The sequence below is a fragment of the Cinclus cinclus genome, chromosome 2 (genome assembly GCF_963662255.1).
Source record: "Cinclus cinclus chromosome 2, bCinCin1.1, whole genome shotgun sequence".
In the NCBI taxonomy this organism is placed as follows: Eukaryota; Metazoa; Chordata; class Aves; order Passeriformes; family Cinclidae; genus Cinclus; species Cinclus cinclus.
In genome coordinates, this window is record NC_085047.1 from 94,588,594 (window position 1) to 94,605,975 (window position 17,382).

The following is a 17,382-nucleotide window of genomic DNA, read 5'->3' on the forward strand; positions in this document are numbered from 1 at the left end:
ACTTCTTTCCAGGCAGCTCTGACTCCTTTCCTCATAGGCAGCTTCACACAGCACTGGCTCCTTTTCTGACAGCCAGCTCCACACAGCACCAACTCCTTCTCTCTGCAGGTTTCCTTCTTCATGACTGGCTAATACCATACCATACCATACCATACCATACCATACCATACCATACCATACCATACCATACCATACCATACCATACCATACCATACACCATACCATACACCATACCATACACCATACCAACCCCATCTGTCCCTTGCACAACCTCATGTCCCTTACCACAGCCAGCAGACCTTGAGTCCCAAGTACCAACTACAAATCCCAGCCACCTACCCCACTCTTTTATAAACCCCCCCCATCCTCATTGGGCAGGCAAGGCTCTTTCTACTCCTCAGCAATCAGTACAGCTGTAATTCATTGGGAAATACTGCCTCTTGCACTATCTCTACAAACTATTCTACATTTTCATAACAATGACATTCTGAAACCAAGGTTGTGCTACAGAGTTCTGCAGGCATAGCTGTATTGGTCAAAGGCGTGAAATGCATTGTTGACACTGTGTTGGGGGAAGAGAAATGGCTAAAATTAAATAAAATGCTAGAAGTATTCTTTTTTTTTTAACAAAGTGCATCTTCAGCAAAACTGATTATCTGTACCATATTCCACTGTTCCATTTAAGTGCTCTGAAAATGGATATGGCCTCATGATTTTCACTCATGAATGTACTGTATCTTCTAACATCTCACTTCAACATCCATAGGCTTGGAAGGATGTGAGCAGACAAATGATTCAAAATTCCTTTGGAATTTTAGTTTGTACTTTACATGTTACAATCTGGAATCCAAATACTATGGCATCTGTAGCCTTATAAAAATCTGAATACTATATTTTGCTCTCTCAATGCCAATTACTTAGTACTTTACAAAATAAAATATTGTATTTCTTTTCCCCCATGTGTACATTTTATTTTAATATATCTGATTTTTCTACTCATGGCATCCCTCTTGGATTTTTTGCAGTTTGTAATTGAGTACTGTAGTGCCCTCTTTTTGGGGACCAGTGAAGTAAATTCTACTGCAAGTGTAGCTTTGGGTAAGTCACTACTACAGTCACACTATACCCACAAATGTTTATCGATTGAGTCATCAAGAAATATCTTTGAAATTGTGAATTCTCTTTTCTCATTACACAAGTTTAAGTAGTGATTTTACAGGTGGCACTGTACGAAGCAGATTTTCAGAAGCAGAACTAGAGTCCTCTTCTTTCATTTTTTAAAAAAAGTCTCTAATGCTTAATAAAATACTTCTATAGAAAACAAATGAAATTTCCTTGTATTTTACATGACACATGTCTACTAATTATAGCATTAATTTAAAAGTTTCTCTATTTTCATTTTTACCCTGGAATTTTGGAATTTGGGGTTTACTAATGAAACAACAGATTTCCTTCCTTCCTTCCTTCCTTCCTTCCTTCCTTCCTTCCTTCCTTCCTTCCTTCCTTCCTTCCTTCCTTCCTCCCTTCCTCCCTTCCTCCCTTCCTCCCTTCCTCCCTTCCTTCAACAGGCACTGGCCAGTTTCAGAATGTTACATGAACCAACACTTCCCCTGTGTTTTATAACTTTAACTGGTGTCCAACTATAAGTGCTCAGCAATACCAGGTACTTTATTCCCACTGTGCTGGCAAAGTCAGTGTTTTTCTCTAGGAGCTCTCTCCTAGCTTTTGATCACCAGGATACCTCTATGCCCAGGTTTACCAAGGAGATGCCTAGATAAAACATTCTATGAAATAAGTAACGAGAAGTTATTTGAATCAAGACTCATTTCCTATTACTAGTGCACACTCTAACTCACACCTCATTTGAGGCTGGGTTTGTTAATATAGACAGCTTGCTAATTATGAAATCCTAGTATGTTTTGGTGCCCTAACTGCTCTGGTAGCCTATTTCACTGTAAAAAGTGATTTTATCTTTCATTCAGAACTTCCCAATGCTTATATATCTTATATATCTTATATATCTTATATATCTTATATATCTTATATATCTTATATATCTTATATATCTTCTCCTAAAATCCTGGGGAGGTTGTTTATTTTTTTTTTTAAGCACAGTGACTTTTTTTCAAGCGTTTTCACCGCTAGAGGGCAGAGAAATACAGTATTGGCCAGCAAGTAAAAATTTCTTGCTCTGAAAAAATAACTGTTTATTGTTTTTAGGACTCAGAGGCTCCTCCAGCATTCCTTTCAACATGACTGTCCAGAAGGACTAAATGTAACCGAATACAGCTCCCAGAGGTGAACCAAAGCCAGATAATTACCTTGATTGCTTGCAAAGAATCCTCTGCCGTCCTATATTTGAATAATAAGGATTCATTTTCATCTGAGTGCTAAGTTTGCAACACTGAGCTCAGGTATTCTCTAAGGTGGGAGAACTGAAGATAAGCTACGTGTTAGATAGCTTAAACTGCCTATGAAAGTACACAAGTACTATAGCAAATCTACTTTCTTAGTTCTTGGGATTCTTGATGAGTAATTTATCTGCTTTGCAATCCAAAAGTCTTGTGATCATGATAGCCATTTTTGTGATGTGTTTTAAAATTATCTGAGTGAATTTATCTGCATGAAAGATAGGAATAGGTAGATATTTGAAATACAATTAAGCTGATTTCTAAATGTCTTGTAACTTAATTAAAATATTGTATATGATTATAATATGGCAAGTGGAGTAGCATGTGGTGTGCAGAACCTCAGGGTGTTAAACTCAACTTATTGGTTAAATGTATCCAAAGGCTGATGCACTGTAATTAAAGCATCTGTAAGTTGTAATTTGGATAATTCAATTCTAAGACAACTTCTTTTGAGTGCATACAGTGGAAAAAAAATGTATGAAGTGGAGGCTATTTTGCTACTCAGAAGATCTTTCTAACATAACCCAATAGTATGCTCTACTGAAAACAACCACAGGTCACAAAATTTTGTTGCAGACAGCTCAAATATTTTTACCAGGTTCCTTAACTCTTCAGAGATTCACATAGTGTACAGACAGCATTCCTGCATTTGAGTGTTCTGTATGCTTTGTTCCATATTTTTTTCTTTTCTATTTTGTACTATGGAGTAAAAAACCTGCTCAGGAAAAAAACAAACAAACAAACAAAACCAAAACCAAAAAATTTTTCATCTAAAAATTAAGTCATTAATTACTATCTGACTCCTTAGCAAAAATTATAGAAGTCAGTTAACCCTGTATTAGAAACACTTAAAAAGTATTAAAATATAGGAAATTATTACCTGAAATTGTATGTAAAGTAAAAGAGGTTAAGAAGAAAAACAACACTTATTTCCAAAAAGTTGAATTCTCAAATATTCGGAACAGATTTTGACTTCCTTAAAGTTTGCTAAAAGCATTAGATGAAAAAAAAAAAACCCACTTTATTTAAAAAACATCTGTGGTAAAGAATTCCTCCTTGAAACAGTCACCTTTCATTGCCTGCTGCCATACACATCAAGAGCTTTGCTTCAGCTCAGGCTAAGGCAAAGAAAAACAAAATGAGAACAGACGCAGACCTGATGTGAATGAATGACCTGAACCCTGTTTATTCCATACTTCTACTATGGAATCATTTAGGTTGGAAAAGACCTCTAAGATCATCAAGTCCAACGTTAACCCAGCACTGCCAAGTCCACCGCTAAACCACGTCCCTAAGCACCACATTTACACAGCTTTTAAACACTTCCAGTGATGGGGACTTAAACACTTCCCGGGACAGCCTGTTCCACCCTTTTGGTGAAGAACTTTTTCCTAATAAACTTTTTTCTCTAAATTTTCTCCTTGTCACAGACTCTTTGATAAGGCTGAGGGGGAAGCTGAACAGCCCAACCCCTTGTACGTGGAGTATCACCTGTGTATGGAGCATTTCCTACAGCCAGAGCAACTCCTCTAGTCTTGTCCCTTACAGCCTCTCTGTGCTCTGGAGAAGAAAGGGTCACTTTAACCTACCACAGCTGTGAGGAAAAGCTTATCCCACCTACTGGGTCCAGTCAGCTGCACTGACACCAGCTTTTCTCCTGAAGCATGGCCAGAGGAAAGCAGTTGCTCTGTGTCCTGTGTGCTAATGCTGCTGGAAATGAAGCAAAGGAGCATGACGCTGAGGCTATTTGAGAAGGGATACAGCAGTCTTTCTGCCTTTCTTGCAGTCTGAGCTTGTGGCCAAGGAAACAGACCCAGAGAAAGCTGATGATTTGCTCTATGCTGTGCATGTTGAAGAGGTGTGTTCACTGCAGGCATGATTTGAGTGACTGGCATCCCACTCACAGAGTGCACGTTAGTTGATGCTTCAGTTTTCTCATTGCTGTTATATTCTTGACTTTGTCCTTCTTGTGGGCTGGCATCTCAAAGGCACTAATTCTCTGTACTGCACCTGGTGAACGGATCCACGTGCATTGTGAGTGGTGGTAGTGGGAAAAGAGCCTGTTCCTGAGCACACACACAAACTCTGTGGATGCTAGTAGACCATCATCTCTCAGGCACAGCTGATCTATGACCTTTTTGTGAAGTGGGCAGCTTAGTAATGACCCAGACTAATTGAGATAATTATGCAGAGACAACATACTTTCTGTCTGTCTTGAACTGAATGTTGTATTGGCTATACACTTGAACAGGTGTCAAACAAAATCTTTAGTTTGAGGCCAGCTTTTAAAATAAATACTGATAATATCAGGAAAGTTTCAAAAAAAGTAGGAGAGTGGTGGTGTAGTGATGTTTGAAATGGGCAGGAAGATTGATCTGAGGAATCCCAAACAAGTTACATTACCACTTAAAAAAACCTGATATTTTCCTTTGCAGTTTCTAGTTTGGGAGGTTGTAACTGTTGGATTGCAATCTACCTAGGGCTTTGAAAGCCTTACCATAATACAGAATGAATTCAAATTGTAGAGGAAAATACTCCATGGTACCAGCAAAACATAAATGAAATGTATTATGAACAGGATAACTGGCATTATGATTACAAATAAGGCAGTCTTAAGTGAGCAGGTGTTATTTTAAGACCTGCTTATCTGCCTTAGATCTAACAAAATTGACATTGTCTTTGTGACTTGGAGCAAAGTGTTACAGCTGAACACATTTTCTCCAGGACTGAAGAAAACTAACTAATCATCAAGACAAGTCAGTCCTACAGTGATTTTGTATTGCTTTATAAGCTGGATCCTTTCTCCAAAAGCAGGGCTTTCACCTATTGGACTGCAAAAGGCAAGCTGAAAAGTAGGGGGCACATCCTGGAAACAATGACTGTGAAAAGAGACTAGTGATAGTGTCCTTTTGGCTTCTCATTAACTGCCAAGATGATAGTCTAGAGAAATGACTTTATAATCAGTGACTGTGCACAAAAAGAAAGAATAGCAGAGGGCTAGAAAGCTGTTCTTCTGATACATTTTCAAAGGACTTTGAGAGACAAGAGAGTCACAGAAAAAGTTTTAGGATTACAGAAGAAAATTTAGTGTGGTTTGCTTAAAAAGACTTTATTAGAAAACGTACCAAGAGGTGACTCCTCACAAGTATTCAGGTTCTTGGGTGGAAGGGGGAGTACTAGAGTCACTAATATATTAATAAATACCAGTGGCTGTCAGCAGAATCTGGCTAGGCAGCTACAAACAGGAAATAAACCATCATTTTGATCTCACATTGGAACAACCTGTTGAAGGAAACTTCTACAGACATCTTCATCAACTTGCTTGGCTTAAGCTTGGCTGCCCTTCTGGTTTAATACAGAAATAAGGGAATTAAACCTAAGGTCTTTTGGTATCTTGCAGGTCAGATTAGGTGATGTAGTTGTCCCTATTGAGATATGACTCTAAGAGTCTTTGAGAAGGCCAAGATCCAACATGTTTGAATAGTTCAGTGTAGACAAGACAGTCTGGACTGAAGCACACACCAGTAACCAGTGCTTTTAAGCTGTTTTGCAGGATTTTTTTCATTAAAAAAAAACCTAAAAAACTCACGAGTGCAGTACAGGGGAAAAGCTGAATTGGCCTTGAAGTAAGAATGACCTTCTTGGACCATTTGTCCTTGGCAAGCTTAATGCCTAAATAGCAAATAAGGTGTTGTCTAGTCAGGGAGCATTTGAAAGCTACTGATGCTCGTCTGAAATAGTCTTTATTTAGTTTTTCCAACTTAGTGCACTTTTTTCAGTCAAGTTCCTGAGCATATGAAAAAACAATTATGCCATATTTCTCATTCTAATACAAAATGTTCACTGTTGAAACAGTGTATATTTTGTTCTCCATTCATAAAATCTACTCCTTCCCCATGATTTATTTTTCAGATCACCAAAAATATCTGAAGTTTTGGTTACAAACAGTTTTCTAATTTCTTTCTTTCTCTCTCTTTTATATTAATATGTGAATTTTAACAATCTAGTGTAGAAAAAATATTGAATCTTTTTTTTTTTTTAAAGGTCTCCTATAGTTGTGCATGTGTTACTTTGTATGAACTACAAATCCTGTTACATTCTTTGCCTTTTTTATTAATTGTTTTGGCTGTCACTGTAAGGGCCTGCTAAAGAACAGGACATACTGACTTTTTAAAGAGCAGTTCTTGGTTTTTATAATATACAGTCGGGTCTGCTGCATACCCAAGTTCTGAGGGCCTAGGCCTTTCTTAATAAGATCTTTTTTTGGAATGTAATTTTTTCAGGGATTATAAATCTAAATCCTCCATTTATTTTCAGTATAAGTACTAGACCTGTGTGTGCAAATAAAGAGATTGACATAACCTTTCTGCCTTTCAACCATCTGCAGACATAAAATGTAAGCATAGTTAGAGCTTTATGTATTGTACTGGTGTAAATATATTGTACAAAGGGACTCTATTTCTTCTGCTAATCCAGTCTTACTCTAATCCATATTTGCCCAGATTTGTGACTTTACTTAGGAATCTAACTTTCTGTGGATAAAATAATTCTCTGGCTTTCCTCCAGGCTCTGACTCCTCTAAGCAACATTTCCTTTCTGCAGGTTTCATGCAGTATATTCCTGAGGCAAATCTGAGTGCACAAACAGAAACCCAGACTGATGCCAGTGAGCCATTATGGTCTGTCTGACATGGCTGAGCCATTTCACATGACTGCAAGTATCTGGTGGGTTATTATTGCAGACCCCAAACAATCCTCACATTTAATGCTTGCAGATTTTAATGTCTGATTCTTTTCAGGCACATGACTGCATAAACAGTTCAGTTGTCAGAGGCCGGAGCTTTTGCACCTTCAGTTGATCTTAATGTGGCAAAGCAGATTTTACATGATTTCAAAACAAGCCTCCAGTTTCTTTGTCATGCTGTTTACAGAAGGAACATTTGCATATGCTTATTCTTCCATTTCTAGAAGCAGAAGTTTCTATCACAGCAATGATGCTATGAAGCAAAATTTACACAGAATTCTCAATAATTTAGTTGGCTGGGGAACAATCTAAAAGGTGTGATTGATTGGAATATAGTCCTGAAATAAGGCTTGGTATGAAAATAATGCTCCCACACACACTCATGAGGTTTCTCTATTCCAGCCAGTGTTTTTCCAGGTGCTTTACTGTTTATTAACACTATTGAGCTGTAGCTCTCAGATCCTTGTGTTGTTTTGTTTTTGTTTTTTCTTCCAAGGAATTCCTCCAGAGGAACATGTCTTTACAGCTTGACAACCATATATGTGCATTCTGCAAGGATTCATGAAGACTGACAGTGGGTACAAGGTGGAGAGAGGTGGTCATCAGTCTCTCAGTCAAGCTAGTGTGGACAAATGAGGCCTCTGTGCCTCATAACCTGATCCAGTTTCTCCCTGCTTTCAAGAAAGTTAGATTTGGAATTGCTCCTTTTGCATGTTCTACGACACTAGTCCTCTTTCTTTGAGGTCTTGCTTTTAAGTACCATGAAAATGATGTTCCTTTTTTATTCCTCCTAATGCTGGTGCAATATGTTCTACTTAATTCCTCTGTCACATATGATTATATGAAAAAAGAGCAAAGATAAATGAGAGACAGGGGAGAGGGGGCAGTAATTGAGCAACATTTATTTTTCCTGCGTTCATCCTAACAAGGGATGTGTTTTCTTCCCTGTTAGGCATATTTTACTTCTCTCCATACAGTAGAATTTATGTTCACCCATTAAGAAAAATACATATATCACCTAGGGGTATATATGGCAACAAGTCAGGAATAATTTAGTCATGAGATCATATGTGAAGGGAAGTACATTGCTGCTGGAAAATGTTCTGCTAGTATTATGAAAACACTGGGACATTTGTATTAAAAGACACATTATTGTGATAATAAAAATAATTAATATGCTAGTTAGCATAAGAATGAGAAATAACCAAAATTAGGAAGTGACAAGTTACCAACAGCCAATGATGAAACTGTACTTGGACTAAGGCTAAAATTACTCTGACAGAGCATTTCATTTACAGGACTGCTGAATTAATCACTGCCCTTAGCTAATGCACTTACCAGACTTTGTGACGATATGGATTAAATCTAGATTCTTTTATGGTTTTTTTCCTAGCATTTACATGGAAAAATGTATTATGTCACCCTAAACTCTCAGCTCAGCTATTCTGCAGTGCCAAAGAGCTTACAGAACATTCATCTCACATTCTTCAGGAAGTTATCTACCAAATTTTGCAAGACTCCTTATTATTATAATAGTTATTTGATAGTTAATTGTCTGTTACTCTAGAAATACTATGAAAAATACTGAAAGAGATAAAATATGAGCAACCTAAAATAGGACATAAGGAGATAATTGTGTTCCTTAAAACAGTCATTTGAGATGACAAGGCAGTAGAATACACTATGGTGTAAGGCTATTTTGCAAGAGGAACATTAGATGCAATCTGCATTTTTCCTGTGTGGAAATATGAATTCTAAATAAGTCATGCTATTCACTTCCTTATGAAAATTGTCTTTGCATCCTTAAAGTAAAGGGTAAAATTTGGCCAAAACCCCATCTATAAGGTAATATAGAGACTGTTTATCCTAGCAAAGATCAGGGACCAATGCATGCTCCATTTGCTGGATCTGCAGCATGAAGTAGCTGGTGCTATAACCTCACAATACCTGAGGGTTGTTTGTTTTGTTTTGTTTTAACTTCAAAGTAACTTCAGTCTTCTCCCAGACACTAAAAGCTGAAACTGTGGGTCCTTCAGGTTATCTTTCTGTTCAATTACACTTGAAAGAAATCCAGTTTGTGCATGCCAGCTCCACAAACACCTTCATGCAAAATGCTGCGCTGTGTACAGGAAAGTGCAGGGGGAGCTACTTCAGAAGAGTAGATATGTCTATTAAAAATATAACTCTGACTTGATCTATTGATGGCTATGATACAGGGGAATGTAGTGCTTGCAAGTAACAAAATCTTATATCCTTTAATATGCAGGAGACATTTCTTAATCAATGCCCAGCTTTATTATTTCAGAACTACAACATGCTTACAACCTCTCATGAACTCACTTAGTGGATAGGAACTGTATGGAAAAAAAACACATGTTAAGGATTACAATCTCATGTCGCTTACAGAATTGCTTTTTGTAGTGCTAATTAAAACAAGAAGCCTCAGTAAAATGCACGTCTCTTAAATATATTAGTTCAGACGTATCTAAAAACAAGCTAAATGCTGAGCTATCCAACTTCAGCCCAAAACGTATGGCAGGTGTGCTTAGGTGGGGCTTGACAAACTCCAGATCGTCCCTGGTGTGCTCAGGCTGCTGCACGCCCACCTTGGAAGCTGATGGGTTTCTTGGGTCAGTGCTGGGTTCTGGTGGGGCTTAGTTTGGACAGTTACAAATCTCTGCTGAACATCACAGCCTTTGGGTTGAAACTGGCTCAGGTTCAGCAGCCTTGGACTGTGGGACAGACAGAGAATTTTAGGGCTGACCAGCACTGGGTGGGTAGGTACATGCCTGGCACAGGCATGCTCAGACATTGGGTCAGGGTTCTCAACACTGCCAACAAAAACTTGGTTGGCAAACACAGTGCTGTGAATAGATTAGAGATTTTTTTTCTCTGAACAAAGGCTCTGTTGTGGTTGTTTCAAGTCTTAACATGCTTTATGATGCTCCTGCCCTCCCTCATTCCCGAAGGATGTATATCAATGATGAAGTATTTCCTGCATACACAATATTTGTAAATAGTCTTGTGATCCTTCAGAGGCAAAAAAAGATATTTGAATGGCAGCTGTTTTAACTCATCTGTAATTTACTTATTAGAAGGAAGACCATGGTCCTAATCAGTTTGATGTTGTTGTACAAAAAAAAAGTTATGATAATCAACATAGCTTGCATAATTAAGATTGATTTCTTAAGGGGAATTAAAATAATTTTTGTTATTAAATAAGTAGATAAACAGTTCAAATTAGTTATTCGAACTTACAGATAGTGTTTCCAAGTAGTCCTCTAGGGTTTTTGAAATTTAAATTCCTGTAATTCTTTATTTCAACACCATAGTTTTCATTAATGTTTTTTAAAAACATACATATAAATTGACAAGTAACTAAAGACATCTCAAGTTTACAGTAAGTTATTTCTTATAAACGTATGCAGAATCTGTGCAACTATACAAAAACACAAGCAAGTTGCATAAGACACTGGTTTTAGTTTCTCTGCAAGAGATCTGAACAAAAATGAAAGTGGGAGAAAAGTAACTTTAATATTTATTTAGAAATGAATATGCTTATATCTGAGTAACATTTGTCCATAGGTAAAATGTGATTGAAGGTTTAATGGAAAATATTTCTGTTGAGGATCAGGATGATGAGGCTGACAAAACCTTATAGTGGTTTCTTGAGGAAGTCTTGGGCTGACAGAACCTGGTTCTCATGGGTGACTTCAATTACCCATACAGTTATTGGGAAAACAGCACGGCAGTGTGCAAGTCATCCATCAGGTTCTTGGAAAATGCTGAGGACTGACTCCTGCTACAGATGTTGGATGTACTGACAAGGAACAATGTACTGCCCAATTTACTGCTCATGAACCAAGAAGACTTGACAACATAACCACCAATGTTACCCTTGAGCAGACTAATCACAACTCTGGGGAGTTTACGATCCTGATGAGCACTCTGAAGACCAGTAGGTCAAAGATACATGATTTTAGAAGGTCCAGCTGCAATATCCTCAGAGCCAAGCTGTGTGAGGTACCATGGGCTGTAACCGTGAGGAGATCTTTTCTCTTTCCGTCTAAAAATTGGCAGAAAATAAGATTTGATAGGAGGTGAATTCATTAACAAATCATCTGAATTTCTAGAACTTACAGTGAATGTCATGAAACAAAGAGTGGCATCACTCATAAATCCTCCGTATATACATATAAGGTAAACATAGAAGAAGAACTCCTGATTTAAGGAGAGAGATGTTACAGGACCAAACAGTTAAAAGGTGGCTTTAGGAGGGTAGCTTCCAGAACAACCTTAATATAATAATGAGGCTTTTAATATTTACATAATTTTATTTCTTTTTAGAAATAATCATATGACCTATCCAATAATATGACATGTAAAGGCAGACAATCAGACTCTAGGATGCAGCAAGTTCTTTACATTATTATGTGCAAAGTTAGCTGGTATATTAACATATTTTATGTTTGCATTAAGGGCTACTAAAATTCAGAACTGAAAAATTAATTATGAATACTGTCTAGCAGTAAAAGTTTTTAATATTTTCTGTATCACATGTCTGAATATGTGCCACTGAAGGAAGAAGAAGTTATGAAAAACTTAATGGGAAAGATTTACCTGTGTGCATTGTTCTGTTTCTGCAACATTAAATAACAGAAGGAAGCTCTTCTGCCCTGAGACCTACTGACAGCTGCTACCAGAAGTAGTTACAGGAGCTGCTTGTGGATGGTCCATTGCAGAAGGGAACATACAAAATATTTGCGCAGTTTGCGCTTTTAGTTTTTGCCAGTGTGCATAACTGTCTAGAAAAAAAATGAGGCCTGATACCTCTAAAAATGCCCAGCCAATTTTATATTCATATGCATTTCCATGGATTTTAAATCAGCTTAACAATTTAAATGTGCTTTTAGGCATAGAGAATTATCAGCACCCTTTTTCCTCTTTCTTTTGTGTCTCCAAGCAAAATAAAAAGATGGGCCCTTATGCCAGGAAGCATAAAGAGAACAACTAATTGATTTTCTTGTAGAAACTGCTTTCTCTCTCTGCTGTCAGTTTTCCTCTGTTTGGAAGACACTGTTGTTGTTGGAGAAGAGTTGATGTTGGGAAAAGATGAACTCTCAAGGCCCATGTCGTGGGCTGGAGAGCGAGACTTGGCCTCCAGCCAAACAAGAGAAAGCTTCCCTGCGTGCAGAGAGATTATTGCAGATGGACACTATGTGCTACCTAAAGAACGCTAAAATTGCTCATTGAAGTATTGGAGCAAATTAGTAACCTCTCGTATCTGAGGAAAAATTATACTCAAAAGAGAAATGCTGCAATTTTGAGAAATGAGACCATTACAGTTTGTCTTTCCCTGCTGTTTTATATGCTTTAGCACTGTCTCATGCCAGTGAAATTAAAGCATGAGATGTGAGAGGAATCATTCTTTATTTCAAGTGTACCCTGTGAATGCATCTGTGATAATCTGTGAAATATATACAGCTCAGATATGCAAGAAAATAAAGGAAGGTTATATTGTAATAAAATATTTTTAATATTATAAAGGTGAATATTAATATATTATAACTATTAATAGAGTGAAGATTAATGTCAATACAATTATATATGGAATAAAATAATGCCCATATTTACTACTACTCATATAAATGAGAACACAATTCAGTTGCACCCTTGGCTCATCTCTGATGCTGATAAACACCTGATGTAGAAACTAATGCAGAGGTGCTATCAGCCACAATAAAAAATGATCTATTACAGTGAAAAAGGGAGAGAGTAGATCAGATTAATGACTGTGCAAGTTGCAGTGTGAAGGAGTGGAACTAAATCTTCACCTCCCAAAAATAACTTTTGACCTAGAAATTGAAGTTTCAAGTCTGTTGAGCAGAAAGGGGATGTTGCCATGTAAGCTGTTTCTGCAGGTATAACAGCTGAGGCATTTCTTAAATATCCTAAGTGAAAGCTACAGAGCCAAAAATGGGACTTTCCTGAATAAATCTCTTTTAGAGAGAAGTTGTATGCTTTTTCTAAGCCGTTTCCAACTTTATAATGAGAGTTTAATCTAAATATGTGTTTCCCTAAATATACTGTATCTTCTTTATCCATGCACTTATTTGCTAAAACAGTGGCCAAAGGTGAGGAATTAGGTGATTTTGCCTTTTTGGAGGGAAAAGATTTAATGTACAAGAGTGTATACCTTCAGACCTTGTGGATCTCTCACACTGACATGTGTGTACACGTCCAGGGGCCATGGCCCATTTCCTGCTAAGCCTGGGGAGTCTGGATACTGGTTTTGCCAAGTCCTGGAAAAGCACCTCCCCTGTGAGGCCCATCTCCATCCTGCTCCTGGAGGACACAGGTGGCAGTGAGACAGCTCACTCTGGGCAGGCTCCTTGCCTATCACACCTGTCTAGCAGCTGCTATTGCTGGACTCTACATTGGATCCTGTTTCTCCAACCTAAAAATTGGATATCTTGCAGGTGTTCCAAGACAGCTGAAGACTTGGACTATCAAAGCTGTGTGCCAATAAATACTATATAGTGAAAGAGTTATTATTTTTCCTAATGTAAAAATTAAGAGGCTATTTAACCACTGCTAATTTAAAGGAAAACTTCTTCAAACTGCATCCCTTGGAGACAGATGTTAGCGGCTACGTATTTACAAAACAGCACTAAAGAGAAAGAGACATTTGTTTTTATCTGAGCTCTGCTCAGAAAAAAACGGATTTTGATAATTATGTGTTCACTGAAAAGCTTGTATTTCATATGTGGCTGCACAATTTCATGGCATTTCCCACAGAGATCATAACAACTGTTTTGTTGGTTGTAGACTTTAACTTTCAGCTTTGATCAAAGCAATTCTGAATAAAAAAACACCACATTTTTCACTTCGTTTGATTCTTCTGAGGTTCTGTGAAAAGAAAAAAAGGGCAACATTTCAAACTAGTTTTTAAGAAAAGAAATGCAACTTATGAGCCTGGAAAACTCTATATGGTTTTCATAATCTCATGACAAGTAGGATTATTTTAAAGAATAGTCAATTCTTCACCATAATATATTGTGGATAACCTGGTTTCTACCTAAATTCCCTCAGTTTATTTGATTTTGGTTAGATTTTGGGTCTAATGCACTAGCAATGAAATAGTTACTTTAGCATTTCCTTTTTCAGCTTTCCACTACAATATATGTGAAATCCAGATGTATTTGTTTTCTTCCAAAGAGTTACCTTGGGATACAAAATCACGGCTAATGAATCTGAATATGTTGGATCAGATCCCAGTCCAGCCTTCTGAGAAACCCAAATACCATTACCACAAAAAAATTAAACCCAAAATACATTAAAATTGCTTTGTATGCCAAATAATTATGCTTATTGATCATATCAAAATCTACTGTTTTTTTCTTGACAGGAGGAGTCAATGGAGTTGAGACAGTAAGATAAATAATTTACTGTATATGTAATCCTTAAATTATTTTTTCTCTCTTTACTTTTAAGAAAGAGTTAAGAAAACACAGGTTCCCTGGAAGTGAAGGTTTTGTAAGTTGAATTTTATCCCTTTATGTCCCTGAAAATTTTTTCTCCCCACTAAGTTCTAGTTTAGACATCTAGCTAGACATCTAGGCATCTGAAAAGAGATCCCTACAATGGAAAACTTGACTAAATTCTAGCTGCGTTATGACACTCTTAGTGTAGTATTATATTAAAATTAGTTTTAGAAAACATAACAATTTAAAACAGAGATGCTGGAGCTAAAGCTAATTATACAGAGGTGATAACAAACTTACTTCAAAAGGAAATTATACAGAAGTAATTGCAAACTTCAGGTCCTTTCGCCCCACCAGTACAGAGGATCTTCTCTTGTCTCAATTATTGAATTTTTGTTACTGCTGTTTTGATCATGATGAACGAGTCTGCTGCTGGTGCTGTAACACTAAAGACCTTTCCAAAGCAGAGCTGCTGAGGAGTCATCTGCTTGCAGTTCAGAGACACGAAACCTCAGAGCGTGATTAAACTCTAGCACGTACGGAGCACATAGCACTGACCTGCTCCTCTGCCTCCCTTCCAATAGCATCCTGCTTCCAAAGTGTCTACAGACTGGCTTTTCCAAGTAATATTTTCCAGAGCAGGAACAATAAATCAGAGAAAAAGGCATACCAAACATCTTGAGCAGTTCTGGGGTATACAGTACCCTTTATAACTGATGGGAAGTGGCTCATGCTCAGCATTTCACTATCTTATAAAATAAAAGCTGCAATTTATTCAACACCATATTAGATAGAGTTGCACATGGTTTGTGCGACTGTCAAACCAACTGGTCACTTCTTTATCTTCCAATTTCATTAACCTGTTTCCCACCTTCCTAGAGGAGACTACAGGATTTTACATTTTATTATAAAACATTTTAAAGTCACTAAAGATTCATTATTATCATTTCCAGTAAGATAGAAATGATATTATACTATTCAGTGCAGCCTCTCGGAAATCAAAAGCCAAACCTCTACTGAGTGTAAATGATCATATGCCATTGAAATTTAGAGATCCAAAGGCCTATTCTACCTACAAGTACAAAAAGGTACATAAAAATTAATAAATTTCTTCTTTATTAATCTTATTCTCAGAGACAAATTGCAGTATTTTTCCACTTCTGGCATTGTAAGAATGATAAGGTCAATGTGTGAATGCGCCAGAAAAAGAATAATTTACAGTATTTCACACAGGAGTAGAAGGCAGAGGCAAAAATGCAGCAAAACAGGTTTGCTTTGACCAGCTAACTTTCACAGTGCTGCCCAACACTACAGTGTTACTTTTTGACTTAATAAAAAGTGAAGTTGAACAAGGAGACATCAATTTCCAATAAATCCATTTGGGATGAACACAGCTTTAAATATACATATCATACATCCTGACTAAAGATTTAATATTTTTAGCAGGTGACAAATCTGAGGGTAAAGGGAAAAAATAAATGATGGCAAGAAGAAGAGGGAGTTTCCTGTTTCAAAAATCTGTCTCATTCCCTGTGTAGAAAAGGAAGGAGTATTTTTTAAAATATTATTTCCTTGATTATATTCAGTTTGAGTTCTGTGTGTGTGTTATTTGAAAATTAAGTGACATTATATGCAACCTTCTGTCCTTCACACTGGAATTCTTCACAAACAAGATTAAAATTCCAGACAGATATGATTATCTGATATTGAAGAAAATAATTTGGTTTTGACTCTTTCCTCCTACTTCCTTTGGATGACTTCAAATTACTTTGTCAATATGCTACATTCCTTTCTGGAAAGCAGAAAACATAAATGCAATATGATGAATATTATATAAACTTTTATTGACTGTAAGGCTTTTGGATCAAGGACTGTATTTTGGGGTTTGGTCATACCCAGAATACTGCTTTGAAATTTCTTTATTAAAGAGGAAGAAAGAATAAACAGTACATAAATTAGAAGCAGATACTGAATAGTAAACATCCTTTAACAATTTATTGAATGCAGAAAGACTCAAAGCTTAGGGATTTTTAAAGTAATTTTCTTTCTGCTTTCTAAGTATCCTTGGTTTAACACTTGTGAAAAACTAGGTAAAACAGAAAATTGTTTGAGGAAGTTTTAAGCCAGAAAGAAGAGAGAAGATTTTGGGATTCAGCTTCAGTAGAGATAAGAATCATCCAAGGTACATAACCATATGCAAATAAACATATTAAAGACGTAATGTATTAATATTATTTGTTTATATTCATAACTATTACTTGGCTTTGTCAGCCAAGCACAGTCACTTCAAGTCTGACCTAAGCAGACCCACCAGGGCTACAGGAGTCCAGTGTCCCACAGTGGGATTTGGGAGTTACATAAAAAAAGACCCATCTGAGTTTTTGATGATGAAGAAAATATTTTCTTGTTTTCAAAACCTTTCCTTTTTGACTTTGTGGTGTGAGAGCACAACAGAAAGCAGAAGATTTTGCAAGAAACTGAGGAAGAACCTGAGCATTTGCAAAGGAGTTTGAGATTTAGGATTTCTGGTGACCTTGCTTGTCACTGTCCAGTCACCCAGAAAGGGCTCACCCAGCACTGCCCGTGGAAAAATAAGAATATTTCATGCAAGAGCTTTTAATACTTGGCAGTCTCAGTAACATGCCTAATGTAAGATGGTGTTAAGTCAGAATTGAAAGATAATCACACATATAACCAAGCTACTCAATTACTTCTATTGAAGAATAAAATGAAAGTAGCTAGGT